This window comes from Triticum dicoccoides, chromosome 2A (assembly GCF_002162155.2).
Source record: "Triticum dicoccoides isolate Atlit2015 ecotype Zavitan chromosome 2A, WEW_v2.0, whole genome shotgun sequence".
In the NCBI taxonomy this organism is placed as follows: Eukaryota; Viridiplantae; Streptophyta; class Magnoliopsida; order Poales; family Poaceae; genus Triticum; species Triticum dicoccoides.
In genome coordinates this window covers 730,983,911-731,001,484 of record NC_041382.1, presented here as the reverse complement: position 1 = coordinate 731,001,484, position 17,574 = coordinate 730,983,911, and positions in this window count along the sequence as shown.

Below are 17,574 nucleotides of genomic sequence, written 5' to 3'. Positions count from 1 at the left end.
GCAGGAGCCATAGGAGTTGTCTTAATTTATTTATGACCTGTGTGTCAACATAAACATCATGTATTTACTTTACTTTATCGCTAAACCGTTAGCCATAGTAGTAGAAGTAATAGATGACGAGAAAACTTCATGAAGACATGATGATGGAGATCATGGTGTCATGCCGGTGACGATGATGATCATGGCGCCTCGAAGATGGAGATCAAAAGGAGCAAAATGATATTGGCCATATCATGTCACTATTTGATTGCATGTGATGTTTATCATGTTTTACATCTTATTTGCTTAGAACGACGGTAGCTAAAAAAATATGATCCCTCGAATAATTTCAAGAAAAGTGTTCCCCCTAACTGTGCACCGTTGCGAAGGTTCGTTGTTTCGAAGCACCACGTGATGATCGGGTGTGATAGATTCTAACGTTCGAATACAACGGGTGTAAGCCAGATTTACACACGCAATACACTTAGGTTGACTTGACGAGCCTAGCATGTATAGACATGGCCTCGGAACGCGGAAGACCGAAAGGTCGAACATGAGTCGTATAGAAGATACGATCAACATGAAGATGTTCACCGATGATGACTAGTCCGTCTCACGTGATGATCGGACACGGCCTAGTTGACTCGGATCATGTATCACTTAGATGACTAGAGGGATGTCTATCTAAGTGGGAGTTCATTAAATAATCAGATGAACTTAATTATCATGAACATAGTCAAAAGGACTTTGCAAATTATGTCGTAGCTTACGCTTTAGTTCTACTGTTTTAGATATGTTCCTAGAGAAAATTTAGTTGAAAGTTGATAGTAGCAACTATGCGGACTGGGTCCGTAAACAGAGGATTGTCCTCATTGCTACGCAGAAGGATTATGTCCTTAATGCACCGCTCAGTGAGCTGAACCTCGAACATCGGTTGTGGATGTTGCGAACATCTGACATACACATTTTGATGACTACATGATAGTTCAGTGTGTAATGCTAAATGGTTTAGAATTGAGGCACCAAAGACGTTTTTGAAACATCGCAGAACATATGAGATGTTCCAAGGACTGAAATTGGGATTTCAGGCTAGTGCCCACGTCAAGAGGTATGAGACCTTTGACAAGTTTCTTAAGCCTGGACACTAAGGAGAAAAGCTCAATCGTTGAGCATGTGCTCAGATTGTATGAGTACTACAATCGCTTGAATTGAGTGGGAGTTGATCTTCCAGATGAGATAGTGATGGTTCTCCAAAGTCACTGCCACCAAGCTACTATAGCTTCGTGATGAACTATAACATATCAGGGATAGATATGATGATCCTTGAGCTATTCGCGACACCGCGAAAGTAGAAATCAAATAGGAGCATCAATTGTTGATGGTTAGTAAAACCACTAGTTTCAAGAAGGGCAAGGGCAAGAAAGGGATACTTCATGAAACGACAAATCAGTTGCTGCTCTAGTGAAGAAACCCAAAGTTGAACCCAAGCCCGAGACTAAGTGCTTCTGTAATAAGGGGAATGGTCACTGAAGCAGAACCACCCTAGATACTTGGTAGATGAGAAGGCTCGCAAGGTTGAAAGAAGTATGTATTGGACATATATTATATTAAATGTGTACTTTACTAGTACTCCTAGTAGCAGCAGGGTATTAGATACCGGTTCGGTTGCTAAGTGTTGGTAACTCGAAATGAAAGGCTACGGAATAAACAGAGACTAGTCAAAGGTGAGACGATGATATGTGTTGGAAGTGTTTCCAAGGTTGATGTGATCAAGCATCGCACGCTCCGTTTACCATCGGGATTGGTGTTTGCATTGAGCATAAACATGATTGGATTATGTTTATCGCAATACGGTTATTCATTTAAGGAGAATAATGGTTACTCTGTTTATTTGAATAATACCTTCAATGGTCTTGCACCTAAAATGAATGGTTTATCGAATCCCGATCGTAGTGATACACATGTTCATGCCAAAAGATATAAGATAGTAATGATAGTACCACATACTTGTGGCACTGCAATTTTAGTCACAATGGTATAAAACACATGAAGAAGCTCCATGTTGATGGATCTTTGGACTCGCTTGATTTTGAATCACTTGAGACATGCAAATCATACCACATGAGCAAGATGACTGAAAGGCCTCATTTTCAGTAAGATGGAACAAGAAAGCAACTTGTTGGAAGTAATACATCTTGATGTGTGCAGTCCAATGAGTGCTGAGGCATGTAGTGGATATCGTAATATTCTTACTTCACAGATGATTTGAGTAGATGCTAAGTATATTTACTTGATGAATCACGAGTCTGAATTATTGAAAGGTTCAAGTAATTTTAGGGTGAAGTTGAAGATCGTCGTGACAAGAGGATAAAATATCTATGATATGATCATAGAGATGAATATCTGAATTACGAGTTTGGCACATAATTAAGACATTGTGGAAATTGTTTCACAACTAATACAGCCTGGAACACCATAGTGTGATGGTGTGTCCGAACATCCTAACTGCACCCTATTGGATATGATGCATACCATGATGTCTCTTATCGAATTACCACGATAGTTTATGGGTTAGGCATTAGAGACAACCACATTCACTTTAAATAGGACACCACATAATTCCGATGAGATGACACCGTATGAACTATGGTTTAGAGAAACCTAAGCTGTCATTTCTTAAAAGTTTAGGGCTACAACGCTTATGTGAAAAAGTTTCAGGCTGATAAGCTCGAACCCAAAGCGGATAAATGCATCTTCATAGAGTACCCAAAAACAGTTGGGTATACCTCCTGTCTCAGATCCGAAAGCAATAGGGATTGTTTCTAGAATCGGGTCCTTTCTCGAGGAAAAGTTTCTCTCGAAACAATTGAGTGGGAGAATGGTGGAGACTTGATGAGGTTATTGAACCGTCACTTCAACCAGTGTATAGCAGGGCACAGGGAGTTGTTCCTGTGGCACCTACACCAATTGAAGTGGAAGGTTATGATAGTGATCATGAAACTTCGGATCAAGTCACTACCAAACCTCGTAGGATGACAAGGATGCGTAATACTTCAGAGTGGTACGTAATCCTGTCTTGGAAGTCATGTTGCTAGACAACAATAAACCTACGAGCTATGGAGAAGCGATGGTGGGCCCGGATTCCAAAAATCGGCTCGAGGCCATAAAATCCGAGAGCGGATCCATGTATGAAAACAAAGTGTAGACTTTGGAAGAACTGCTTAATGGTCATAAGGCTGTTGGGTACATATGGATTTTAAAAGAAAGACGGACAATGGTGGTAAGTATCACCATTAAGAAAGCTCGACTTGTCGTTAAGATGTTTTCCGACAAGTTCAAGGAGTTGACTACGATGAGACTTTCTCACTCATAGCGATGCTAAGAGTCTGTTGAAATTATGTTTGCAGTTACTGCTTTGGTATATGAAATCTTGCAGATACGATGTCAAAATATTGTTTCCTTGACGATTTTCTTGAGGAAAGGTTGTATGTGATACAACCAGAAGGTTTTGTCAGTCCTAAAAAATGCTAACAAGTATGCAAAGCTCTAGCAATCCTTCTAAGGACTGGAGTAAGCATCTCGGAGTTGGAATGTAAGCTTTGATGAGATGATCAAAGCTTTTGGGTTTATACAAAGTTTATGAGAAACTTGTATTTCCAAAGAAGTGAGTGGGAGCACTATAGAATTTCTGATGAGTATATGTTGTTGACATATTGTTGATCAGAAATGATGTAGAATTTCTGGAAAGCATATAGGGTTATTTGAAAAGTGTTTTTCAATGAAAAACCTGGATTAAGCTACTTGAACATTGAGCATCAATATCTATAAGGATAGATCAAAACGCTTAATGGTACTTTCAAATGAGCACATACCTTGACATGATCTTGAAGGTGTTCAAGATGGACCAGTCAAAGAAGGAGTTCTTGCCTGAGTTGTAAGGTATGAAGTTATGAAGGTAAAGCTCGACCACGGCAGGAGAAAGAGGAAGGACGAAGGTCATCCCCTATGCTTTTGTCATAGGCTCTATACAGTATGCCATGCTGAGTACCGCACCTGATGTGTGCCTTGCCACATGTCTGGCAAGAGGGTACAAAGGTGATCTAGGAGTAGATCACCAGATAGCGGTCAAAATTATCCTTAGAGGAATAAGGATATGTTTCTCGGTTATGGAGGTGATAAAGAGTTCGACATAAAGAGTTACATCGATGCAAGCTTAACACCTATCCGGATAGCGCTGAGTAGAGATACCGGATACATATAATGGAGCAACAATTTAGAATAGCTCCAAGTAGAACAGTTATTTGAAATGGCTCCAAATATAACGTAGAGATTTGCGAAGTACATACGGATCTGAATGTTGCAGACCCGTTGACTAAAACCTCTCTCACAAGCATAACATGATCAAACCCAGAACTCATTGAGTGTTAATCACATAGTGATGTGAACTAGATTATTGACTCTAGTAAACTCTTTGGATGTTGGTCACATGGCGATGTGACCTGTGAGTGTTAATCACATGGCGATGTGAACTAGATTATTAACTCTAGTGCAAGTGGGAGACTATTGGAAATATGCCCTAGAGGCAATAATAAATTGGTTATTATTATATTTCCTTATTCATGATAATCGTTTATTATCCATGCTAGAATTGTATTGATAGGAAACTCAGATACATGTGTGGATACATAGACAACACCATGTCCCTAGTAAGCCTCTAGTTAACTAGCTCGTTGATCAATAGATGGTTACGGTTTCCTGACCATGGACATTGGATGTCGTTGATAACGGGATCACATCATTAGGAGAATGATGTGATGGACAAGACCCAATGCTAAGCCTAGCACAAAGATCGTGTACTTCGTATGCTAAAGCTTTTCTAAATGTCAAGTATCATTTCCTTAGACCATGAGATTGTGCAACTCCCGGATATCGTAGGAATGCTTTGGGTGTGCCAAACGTCACAACGTAACTGGGTGGCTATAAGGTGCACTACGGGTATCTCCGAAAGTGTCTGTTGGGTTGGCACGAATCGAGACTGGGATTTGTCACTCCGTATGACGGAGAGGTATCTCTGGGCCCACTCCATAGGACATCATCATAATGTGCACGATGTGACCAAGGAGTTGATCACGGGATGATGTGTTACGGAACGAGTAAAGAGACTTGCCGGTAACGAGATTGAACAAGGTATCGGATACCGACGATCGAATCTCGGGCAAGTACAATACCGCTGGACAAAGGGAATTGAATACGGGATTGATTGAATCCTTGACATCGTGGTTCATCCAATGAGATCATTGTGGAACATGTGGGAGCCAACATGGGTATCCAGATCCCGCTGTTGGTTATTGACTGGAGAGTCGTCTCGGTCATGTCTGCATGTCTCCCGAACCCGTAGGGTCTACACACTTAAGGTTCGGTGACGCTAGGGTTGTAGAGATATTAGTATGCGGTAACCCAAAAGTTGTTCGGAGTCCCGGACGTCACGAGGAGTTCCGGAATGGTCCAGAGGTAAAGATTTATATATAGGAAGTCCTATTTTGGCCACTGGAAAATGTTCAAGATTTTTCGGTATTGTACCGGGAAGGTTCTAGAAGGTTCTAGAGTGGGGCCCACCTGCATGGGGGGACCCACATGATCGTGGGTAGTGGGGGAAAGGCCCCACACCCCTGGTCAAGGCGCACCGATATTCCCCCTTAGAAGGAATAAGATCATATCCCAAAGGGATAAGATCAAGATCCCTAAAAAGGGGGATAACAATCGGTGGGGAAGGGAAATGATGGGATTTCTTTCCCCCACCTTTGCCAACGCCCCAATGGACTTGGAGGGCAAGAAACCAGCCCCCTCCACCTCTATATATAGTGGGGAGGCGCATGGGAGCCGCACCCTAGCCCCTGGCGCCTCCCTCTCCCCTCGTAACACCTCTCCCTCTCGCTGAGCTTGGCGAAGCCCTACCGAGATCCCCGCTGCTTCCACCACCACGCCGTCGTGCTGCTGGATCTCCATCAACCTCTCCTTCCCCCTTGCTGGATCAAGAAGGAGGAGACATCTTCACCAACCGTACGTGTGTTGAACGCGGAGGTGCCGTCCGTTCGGCGCTCGGTCATCGGTGATTTGGATCACGATGAGTACGACTCCATCAACCCCGTTCTCTTGAACACTTCCGCTCACTATCTACAAGGGTATGTAGATGCACTCCTCTCTCTTGTTGCTAGATGACTCCATAGATTGATCTTAGTGATGCATAGAAAATTTTAAAATTCTGCTACGTTCCCCAACATTCGTCTCCTATATCGCCGTCCATACCATCGATGTCTTCGGAGTCGAAGTCAAGCATGTCGGTCAAGTCATCGACCGTGGCTATTAAGTGGGTGGTGGGTGGGTGTCGAATTTCTTCGTCGTCCGCATCCCAATCCTGCCGGTCATACTCCGGCCAGGACTCTCCTAACAAAGAGAGAGCCCTTAGTGAATTCAGTATGTCGCCGAAGGGCGAGTGCTGAAAGATATCCGTGGCGGTGAACTCCATGATGGGCGCCCAATTGGATTCGATCGGCAGGGGCGCGGAGGGCTCAGAGTCGGGAGAGGAGTCCGGCAATGTGGAGTCACGGGCCTCTTGAAGGATAAGGTTGGTGTTCGGCTCGATCGCCGTTGAGACTGCAGCCCCCGCGGCGGGGTCTGGCCACCCGCCCTCGGTCGGCGCAGTTGGCTCCGAGCTAAAGGTCGGAGCGGATGTGGGTGCGGCCTTCAGGGCACTGTTCGGCGGCAGAGCTAAATCATGCCCATCGTAACAGTGCGGCACGCTCGGCTATGGCTCGAATTCGTCGAAGATCGAGTCTCCGCGGATGTCGGCCGTGTAGTTCAAACTTCCAAATCTGACCTGATGGCCAGGGGCGTAGCTTTCAATCTGCTCCAAATGGCCAAGCGAATTAGCCTGCAGTGCAAAGCCGCCGAACACGAAGATCTGTCTGAGGAGAAAAGTCTCACCCTGGACCGCATCGCTGTTGATGATCGGAGGAGCCATCGGGCCTAAAGATGACGACACAGAGGAACTCTCAATGAAAGCACCAATGTCGGTGTCAAAATCGGCGGATCTCGGGTAGGGGGTCCCGAACTGTGCGTCTAGGCGGATGGTAACAGGAGTAAAGGGACACGATGATTTTACCCAGGTTCGGGCCCTCTCGATGGAGGTAAAACCCTACTCCTGCTTGATTAATATTGATGATATGGGTAGTACAAGAGTAGATCTACCACGAGATCAAAGAGGCTAAACCCTAGAAGCTAGCCTATGGTATGATTGTTGTTGTCCTACGGACTAAACCCTCCGGTTTATATAGACATCGGAGGGGGCTAGGGTTACACAGAGTCGGTTACAATGGGAGGAGATCTACATATCCGTATTGCCAAGCTTGCCTTCCACGCCAAGGAAAGTCCCATCCGGACACGGGACGAAGTCTTCAATCTTGTATCTTCATAGTCCAAGAGTCCGGCCAAAGGTTATAGTCCGGCTATCCGGACACCCCCTAATCTAGGACTCCCTCAACAGGGTCAGCTAGGCAGCGAAAATTTGCAATGAATAAAGCACTAGAACAAAAACTAATTGGACCATTGGAGGAGTCACATACCAAGGAATAATCCCCCAAAGCAGTTTTGTGAGAGGTGCTTTGAACATGGCGATAGAAAATCGCAGCAAAATGAGCTAGCACCAGTGTAGAACCGGGCAATAGCACTGGTTCGTAAGGCCCTTTAGTGCCGGTTCCATAACCGGCACTAAAGTGTGGTCACTAAAGGCCCCCCCTTTAGTACCGGTTCAGCACGAACCGGTGCTAAAGGGCAACCACGTGGCACGAGCCAGCTCCGGGGACCGGGAGCCCTTCAGTACCGGTTGGTAACACCAACCGGTACTAAAATGTTTGGGGGGTTTTTGGTTTTATGATTTCTTTTTCATTTAATTTTGTGTTTTCCATTTTAATTCTTTTTCGTTTGCTGGTATTTTACGGTACTACACATTGTACACATTATGCATATATATATATATATAAAAATAGAATTTCTAGTAGAACCAATCATATATATATCATCAATGTCTCACAAACCACCATATTTTTTCATACATACACACATGTATAGCTATATACAATTTATCCTACATATGCATGTTGCCTTCGGAGCCAGTGGCATTAGCCTAATTGGTGCCTTCGGAGCACGATGACAATTGGAAGTGGTTCATGACCTGGTCGATGGGGGCGGTAGCGGGTAATAGTATTCTCCATTCGGATTCATGACCTGGTCGAGCAAAAATCCCGCTATTTCCTCTTGAAGTGCTTCTACGCGCTCCGTTTCTAGGAGCTTGTCCCGCACCTCTTTGAACTGTTAAGAAGGAGATCAATATGCATGTGTATTAGTTGTGTGACTAGATATCGATAATGGTGTAAAAATTGTGAATAGTGTTCTGACAAGCGTACCCATTCCTGTCTTTGAGATCTTCTCCTTTCCGACGCCATCATGCGAATGTTCTCGCAAACGCAGAATGCACACAGATTAGTCCCCTACGCCTGCTTCAGGGCCTTTATTAGAGAATGGAATTTAATTTGATATCATGAAATGAATAAAGGGGTTATTAAATAGTTCATATCATGAAATGACGAACTAAATAGGCCGAGATATATAGTTAATAATGATTGAAATTACCTGTTGACTATCCCAAACAAGATGTTATAGTCACTATTTGCTTTGAGTAGCGAGTCAAGTATTTGAACTGTTCCGGCGTCAACTTTAATGATACACAAGATCCAGTGAAATCTGCATGCACACACGTTTGCATGTCTTAATTAAGCGGGCATATGTAAGCAAAAACATGTAGCTAGCTAGTAGGCAAAAACAGAGAATTTGTAGTACAAGAAAGTGTGACTCACTGGAAGTTGTAAGGAAGTAGTATATCTTCATTGTATTTGAGGCACTTCAAGAACTCTAGCATGCTATCCTCTACCTGCTTTTCATAATGCTTTTTTATTTTCCATGTGTATTCATTAACGATGTTTGGGTCAATGAACCCAATGCCATAGCGTCCACCTTTTCTCATTTCATACATCTTCATCCTACATAATACCACAGAAAAGAATATAGTGAGGATAATTACAGGTAATGATTGATCAAAAGGATCACTACAGCTAGCTTGAGACTTAAATTACAGAAAGAAATCACTTACAGACAATAGCAACTGACGATAGATTTGTCGAGTGCGTCTTGATTGTATAACTGAAACAGTTCAGAATACTCAACGGTCACAAGTTTCTCATGGTAGTAATGATCCTTCTTGACTTGCACCATGAGGGACTCTCGATCGGATCTCTTGGTAATGTCCATGTACCATTCATGTAATTCATATATTCTCGTTGGGAGCTTCTTGACCTCTTCTGGCTTGACCAAAGGTTGGCCCCGGGCATATTTCCGTTTTATTTCCTCCTCTTTAAGCACAGGCATGTCCTCGATCTCGAGGAGTTGTCCAACAGTGATTTTGAGAGTTTCAGCCTGCATTATATGCTCCTGGGTTATTACCACATCGCCCACCTCGGGAACGTAAACTGTTTGGCCACAATAATATTGGGCGTGCGTACTGTCACGTGTTGTTGGCGGCACAACAAGCGGGGGGATCGATTGCGCCGCCTGTTCTCCCAGCTGGGCAATGGTTTTCCCGCAGTTTTTGACAGCTGCTTGTTGTTTGCTCGAGCTCGAGCTCGCCTCCTTCTGTAGACGTTGTCGATGTAACTTCCTGATGTGGCTCTCATAGTCTGTGTCAACAGGCTTAGGAGCTGGTGGTTGAGCCATACGAATGAAGTGGTCAACTACTTCCACAGGCACTTTCTCCCTTGGCGGTGGTGGCGGTTTCGGTCCAAAATGGGCGTCGACTTCTGCCCGCACTATGGCATTGGTTTGCTCCTCGGTCCTGTCGTAAGCCCTCACAGGAAGAGGAGTAGTGAGGTTTGGACCATATTTATATCGCTTGCCTCCGCCTGTACTTCCTGTACTATGACCTCGACTCGTACCGCTACGCACCATAGCTGCGGGGTGTCTCTTCTGCGATTGCTGGGGCGGCGGAGACGGCTGACGGGGCTGCGTTGGACGAGGAGGAGTGGCCTGAAGCTGTGCCGAACTTGCAGTGGCCTGAGGTTGTGCCGGACTTGGAGGAGGAGTGGACGTCTGACGCTGTGTCGGACTTGGAGGAGGAGTGGCCTGACACTTTGCCGGACTTGGAGAGGAGGAGTGGCCTCACGCATCCGAATCATAACAAGGACGAGGGCCAACGGGGATGGATATCAAAACCATGGCACTATATGTATAACAAACAACGTACGGGTAAGATAATTATACGAGTAACTATATATCCAAATCACACAAACATCAATTTTTATATAAAATTTCATGAACAAGAGGCTCACCACAAGGTGGTGTCGGCGACGGGATGGTGCGGGCGATCGACGGTGGTTACGACGGAGATTTAGAAGGCACTAAGTAAACCACACCTACATATGAAAACTAAGTGTTATTTGTGACCTCAAATTGCATATAAATCAAATACTAGCACATATATATATCCTCCCAAATTACTAAACTCACAAATTAATCACTATATAAAGCATTGCAAGAGCTAATCTAGCAATGAGAGATGAAAGGACAAAGTTGCTAACCTTTGTGATCATTTGAATGGATGGGGGCCTTCAAATCTTGACAAATTTTGGGCAAAATGTGTGATGAGCTCGAAAGGAAGAGGGGAAGAACAGAGAGGAGAGGGGAAAGGGGAAGAACAGAGCGAGCTCGGGTGGACGAAGGGTTTATGTAGGACGACCTTTAGTACCGGTTTGTGCCAAGAACCGGTACTAAAGGGGTTGGAGGGGCCCCAGTCTGACAACATCCTGCCACCACTCTCATTAGTACCGGTTCCTGGCACGAACCGGTGCTAAAGGTTCGCCACGAACCGGTACTAATGAAAGCGGCCCGGCTAGCCGTTGGAACCAGCACTAATGTATACATTAGTGCCGGCTCAAATACAAACCGGCACTAATGTGCTTCACGTTTGACCCTTTTTCTACTAGTGTAGAACTCGTGCTTGAGTTGGATGGTGATTTTTTTGGGAGGAAGAAGGAGTGTGTGGTGGCTGGAATAAGTGGAGGGGAGCCACCATGGGCCCACGAGGCAGGGGGCGCGCCCAGGGGGGTGGGCGCGCCCTGGACCCTCGTGGCCAGGTGCCAGCTCCCCCTGATGTGTTCTCAGTGCCAAATATTCTCAAATATTCTAGAAAATATGAGATTTAAATTTCAGGGCATTTGGAGAACTTTTGTTTTCGGGGTATTTTTATATTGCATGGATAATTCAGTAAACAGACATAAAATACTATTTTTACTTTATTTCAACTAAATAATAGAAAATAAAAGGAGGGTACAGAGATTGTGCTTTCTAACTTCATCCATCTCATGCTCATCAAAAGGAATCCACTAACAAGGTTGATCAGGTCTTGTTAACAAACTCATTCCGAATTGCATGGAACTAGAGAATTTTCGAATAGCACTAAGTTACCTCAACGGGGATATGCACATCCCCAATAATAAGAATATCATATCTCTTTTTGACAGTAGGAAGAGGAAATTCAAAACCTCCAAAAATAATAGATGGAATTTTTCCAATGGAGTTTATACTATGAACTTGAGGTTGTTTCCTCGGAAAGTGTACCGTATGCTCATTGCCATTAACATGAAAAGTGACATTGCCTTTGTTGCAATCAATAACAGCTCCTGCAGTGTTCAAAAAGGGTCTTCCAAGAATAATATACATACTATCATCCTCGGGAATATCAAGAATAACAAAGTCTGTTAAAATAGTAACATTTGCAACCACAAAAGGCACATCCTCACAAATACCGACAGGTATAACAGTTGATTTATCAGCCATTTGCAAAGATATTTCAGTAGGTGTCAACTTATTCAAATCAAGTCTACGATATAAAGAGAGATGCATAACACTAACACCGGCTCCAAGATCACATAAACCAGTTCTAACGTAATTCCTTTTAATGGAGCATGGTATAGTGGGTACTCCTGGATCTCCTAACTTCTTAGGTATTCCACCCTTGAAAGTGTAATTAGCAAGCATGGTGGAAATCTTAGCTTCCGGTATCTTTCTCTTATTTGTGGCAATTTCTTTCATATACTTACCATAAGGATTCATTTTGAGCATATCAGTTAGTCGCATACGCAAAAAGATAGGTCTAATCATTTTAGCAAAGCGCTCAAAATCCTCATCATCCTTTTTCTTGGATGGATTGAGAGGAAAAGGCATGGGTTTCTGAACCCATGGTTCTCTTTCCCTACCGTGCTTCCTAGCAACAAAGTCTCTTTTGTCATAATGTTGATTCTTTGTTTGTGGGTTATTAAGATCAACATCAGGTTCAATTTCTACATCATTATCATTGCTAGGTTGAGCATCATCATGAACATTATTATTAACATTATCATTAGGTTCATGTTCATTACCAGATTGTGTTTCAGCATTAGAGATAGAAATATCGTTTGGATTCTCAGGTGTGTCAGCAATAGGTTCACTAGAAGCATGCAAAGTCCTATCATTTTTCTTTTTCTTCTTTTTAGAAGGACTGGGTGCATCTACATTATTTCTCTGAGAATCTTTCTCAATTCTCTTGGGATGACCTTCAGGATACAAAGGTTCCTGAGTCATTTTACCAGTTCTAGTAGCCACTCTAACAGCAAAATCATTATTCTTACTATTCAATTCATTGAGCAATTCATTCTGAGCCTTAAGTACTTGTTCTACTTGAGTGGTAACCATAGAAGCATGTTTACTAATGAGTTAAGTTCACCTTTAACTCTAGACATATAGTCACTCAAGTGTTCAATCATATAAGCATTTTGTTTTAATTGTCTTCCAAAATAAGCATTAAAATCTTCTTGCTTAACCATAAAATTGTCAAACTAATCTAAGCATTGGCTAGCAAGCTTAGTAAGCGGGATTTCAGCTTTTTCATATCTATAGAGAGAATTTACCTTTACTACCCGTGTTGGGTTATCAAGACCATGTGTTTCTTCAACGGGCAGTAAATTAAGACCATGTATTTCTTCAATATATAGGAGGTAAATTCTTAACATCTTCAGCTTTTATACCTTTCTCTTTCATAGATTTCTTTGCCTCTTACATATCTTCAGGACCGAGAAATAGAACACCTCTCTTCTTCGGAGTTGGCTTAGGATTTGGTTCAGGAAGTGTCCAATTATTTTCATTGGTCAACATATTATTCAATAGAATTTCAGCTTGATCCGGTGTTCTTTCCCTAAAAACACAACCAACACAACTATCCAGGTGGTCTCTGGAAGCATCGGTTAGTCCATTATAAAAGATATCAAGTATTTCATTTTTCTTAAGAGGATGATCAGGCAAAGCATTAAGTAATTGGAGAAGCCTCCCCCAAGCTTGTGGGAGACTCTCTTCTTCAATTTGCACAAAACTATATATTTCCCATAAAGCAGCTTGTTTCTTATGAGCGGGGACATATTTAGCAGAGAAGTAATAAATCATATCCCGGGGACTACGCACACAACCAGGATCAAGATAGTTAAACCATATCTTAGCATCGCCCTTTAATGAGAACGGAAATATTTTAAGGATATAAAAGTAGCGAGTCTCTCATCATTAGTGAACAGGGTGGCTATATCATTTAATTTAGTAAGATGTGCCACAACAGTTTCAGATTCATAACCATAGATGGGATCAGATTCAACCAAAGTAATTATATCATGATCAACAGAGAATTCATAATCCTTATCAGTAACAAAGATAGGTGAAGTAGCATAAGCAGGATCATATTTCATTCTAGCATTCAGAGTTTTTTTTCAGCTTAGCTAACAATTTCTTAAGATCACTTCTAACATTGCAAGCAAGAAAGTCTCTAGCAGTTTCTTCATCCATAACATAGCCCTCAGGCACAACACGTAATCCATATTTAGGGGGAGAGTCTTCATCATCACTTTCATCTATATTATTAGTTTCAATAATTTCATTCTCTCTAGCCCTAGCAAGTTGTTCATCAAGAAATTCACGAAGTGGCACAGTAGTGTCAGGCATAGAAGTGGTTTCATCATAAGTATCATGCATAGGAGAAGTGGCATCATCAATAACATGCGACATATCAGAATTAATAGCAGAAGCAGGTTAAGGTGTCGCAAGCTTACTCAAAACAGAAGGTAAATCAAGTGCAGAGCTAGATGGCAGTTCCTTACCACCCCTCGTAGTTGAGGGATAAATTTTAATTTTCTCGTCTTTCAAGTTCTTCATAGTTACCAGCAGATATAAATCCCAAGTAACTCAAAGAATAGAGCTATGCTCCCCGGCAACGGCGCCAGGAATTAGTCTTGATAACCCACAAGTGTAGGGGATCGCAACAGCTTTCGAGGGTAGAGTATTCAACCCAAATTTATTGATTCGACACAAGGGTATCCAAAGAATATTCTCAAGTATTAGCAACTGAGTTGTCAATTTAGCCACACCTAGATAACTTAATATCTATAGCAAAGTATTTAGTAGCAAAGTAGTATGATAGTAATGGTAACATGTGGCACCTCGGCTCAGAGCGACCGGTTTACCCTGCATTGACAGCCCAGAGACCATGTCTTCTGGCAACACACAACATATTGTTATAGAAAACAACCGCTTTATTGATGCTAGCGGAACAGAGTTCATATTACAATAGCGGTCGAGGCCAAGCGGCACACTCGGTGCGGCTGAACAATATGTACATTATTTAGTGAACATAAAGGGGCCTCGATCCGAACAACTACGTGGCAGCGGAATAACATCGTAGTGGAAGCTCCATATCGCAGGGACACCGATGTGGACACGATCTAGACTCGAACAGCGCTCCTTTCCAACGAGACTTTCCTGAAATCTGGCATGACACGCCAGGTCAGTACATTGAATGTACTTGCAAGCTCACAACAAGCATAATCATAATGAACAACAATATCATGATATTTAACCAATTATTAATAATGCAACACTATATGTCAACATGCTGTGATCATGCTCGAACATCCCTCAGGACAACTTACCAACCGTGATCATCCTTAGATCACAAACACACCACCAACGTGGTAAAACACACCACCAACGTGGTCTTTAACAAAATGACACGTGATCCTTACGGCGATCACCACCACGATCATTATCTGATCCCAATTTCCTCGATGACTTTTCTCCCATCGTCAATAATGCAAAGTTTACAGCTTAGTGTGCAATTTTTATTAATCATTAACTCATGCAAGCACGACATAACCTTCCCTAGATGGAGGCACCGACCAGAGGCCGTGTCAATGGACCGAATCAAGGCCTTCCCATAAAGGCAAATGTGGTTGCACTGGAAAGAAACTCGATTCAGCGGCGCCATGACCCAGTCAATGGTATATTCAAGTTGAGTTATATTCAGATTCAACTTTAAACTAAAAATGACCGGTGTCATAGCATGCCATGAAATGCAAAACAACACATGCATCATATAATGATAAAAATGACCGATGTCATCCATATACACACCAAGCATAAACGTCAACAACTCAGATTACTTTACTTGCTCATACTGACTCACAACTTAACCAAAATATTCTGCAACAAGTTTTATTAATTTCTTACGCAAGAAGGGAACTCCGATAACTTTTTCATATGCATAACAAAAGATTTCACTATCAACAACTCTTACTTTCTTTATCACTAAATTAGGTTCAAACATTCTGTAAAACAAGTAATATGATTTAACAAGTATTTAACAGAATATTTTCTAACAAATTTTCATGAATTTTAGGAAGGCAAAAACATAGCTAAATAACTACTAACATGCAAAACAAAATTATTTCTAACATCACCTTAAATGAATCTTAACTTGCTTTACCCACTTAAACTAGTTTCAACCATTCTGTAAATCAAGCATAACAACTGACCAATATTTACCAGAATACAAATAACTCAATAATTATTTAAATGCATGGATTAATCATTTCATTCAAGTGAGAAAATCACAAATATTGAAATGCCATCATAAAAATGTTGTTGTGGCTTGCCTTAGTGTAGATGAGGTTCACAAGCCTCCTGGTGATCCTCAAGACAAGCCTCACCTTCTGAAAATAATTTTAAACACAAAAAGAAAATATCAAGAACACTTCTGAAATTCACTAGAAATTCTAAACAGCTCAGAAAAATCTCATCTTTGGTGAGCTGTTAGATTTTCTTTCAAAGAACACAATGCAAAAAGAATCAATTCATTTGGACTTATGGTTAAAAAGTTATAACTGTTTGAAGTGTTCTGTAAATTCAAATGAATTTGAATAAAAAGAAAAGACTGGTGGGGGGGGGGGTGACATCGAAGGCGTAAAGCCGAGGGGCGCCACCACTCATACCGCTTCGAGCGCGTACTGAGTGGCTAACTAGCGGGCCCCGCTAGTCAGGTGGGGGAAGAGGGAGAGAGAAACAGAGACGGCCGTGGGCGATGAGGGCTCTTTGGCTAAAACGAGAGGGAGGCATGGCAAGAGGAGGTCGAGGCGCACCTGCCCGTACCCATAGCATGGCTAGGGGTGGTCGGACGGTGTCGGAATCTAGCTCTCGAGCGGAGACAGAACGAGGAGGTCGCCGGAGTTGAGGAAGACGGCGAGTAGAAGCCACTCCAGAGGCTCCAAGTTGGCTAGACGGCCTCACCGGAGAGAGGCGGAGGCCCCGGAGGGGTCGCCCGGGCCTGGGAGGGGCTGGAGCTGCTGCGGCGAATAGAGGGGATCGCCGGCGAGCTCGAGCTCGGGGACGGGGGCCCGAGGCCTGCCCGGCCGGGCTACGACTTCCTACTCGACCGTGGAGTGTGTTGAGTGTTGGAGGATGCTCGAGGAGGTTGGGGAGGGGCTCTATATATATGCGAGCGGCGAGGGTGCTTCGGGCTCCGCCGGTGGACACCTGTCCACGGCGCCCGGCGACGAGCGGCGTCAGTGAGAGGGGGAGAAGGCGACGGAGGTCACGCAACCACTGTGGGCGAGCGGAGACGAGCACAGGATCAAGGGCGTGACGATGAGCACAGTGCGCTCCGCACTGTTGGGCTGGTCGGACCTTGCCCGTGCTTGCTGCAGCGAGCTCCGGCGTCGGCGAGTGCTAGGGAGGAGTTAAGGGCGTCGAGATGATGATGGTGGCAAAGTTTGGCAAGGTTGGGTAGGCGAGGGAAGTGAGCACGCGCAAACAGAGCGTTCGGCGGCACCCAGAGCGCGTCGACATGCATGCCTGGCATCGTGGACACGCGTGGTCACCGCGCGAACTCTCTCCTCAGGCCAGCCTTCGTCCAAAAATCATGTCTGGCATGTTGTTCATGGTGGTTTTGAAGTTTACTATGGTTTGGTTTGGATCCAAGTGCAGTAGAGAAGATTTAACAAACCAGGTAAGTTTCTGGTCAGTAACTTTGTGATGTTACTGTGGTCAAATGGCTGGGAGTTTGGAGCTATGCTTTGGAGGCTAGCTTAGAGTTACTAAGGTAAATAAGCACAAGAAAGTTCAGGTCAAAAGGAGTAAGTA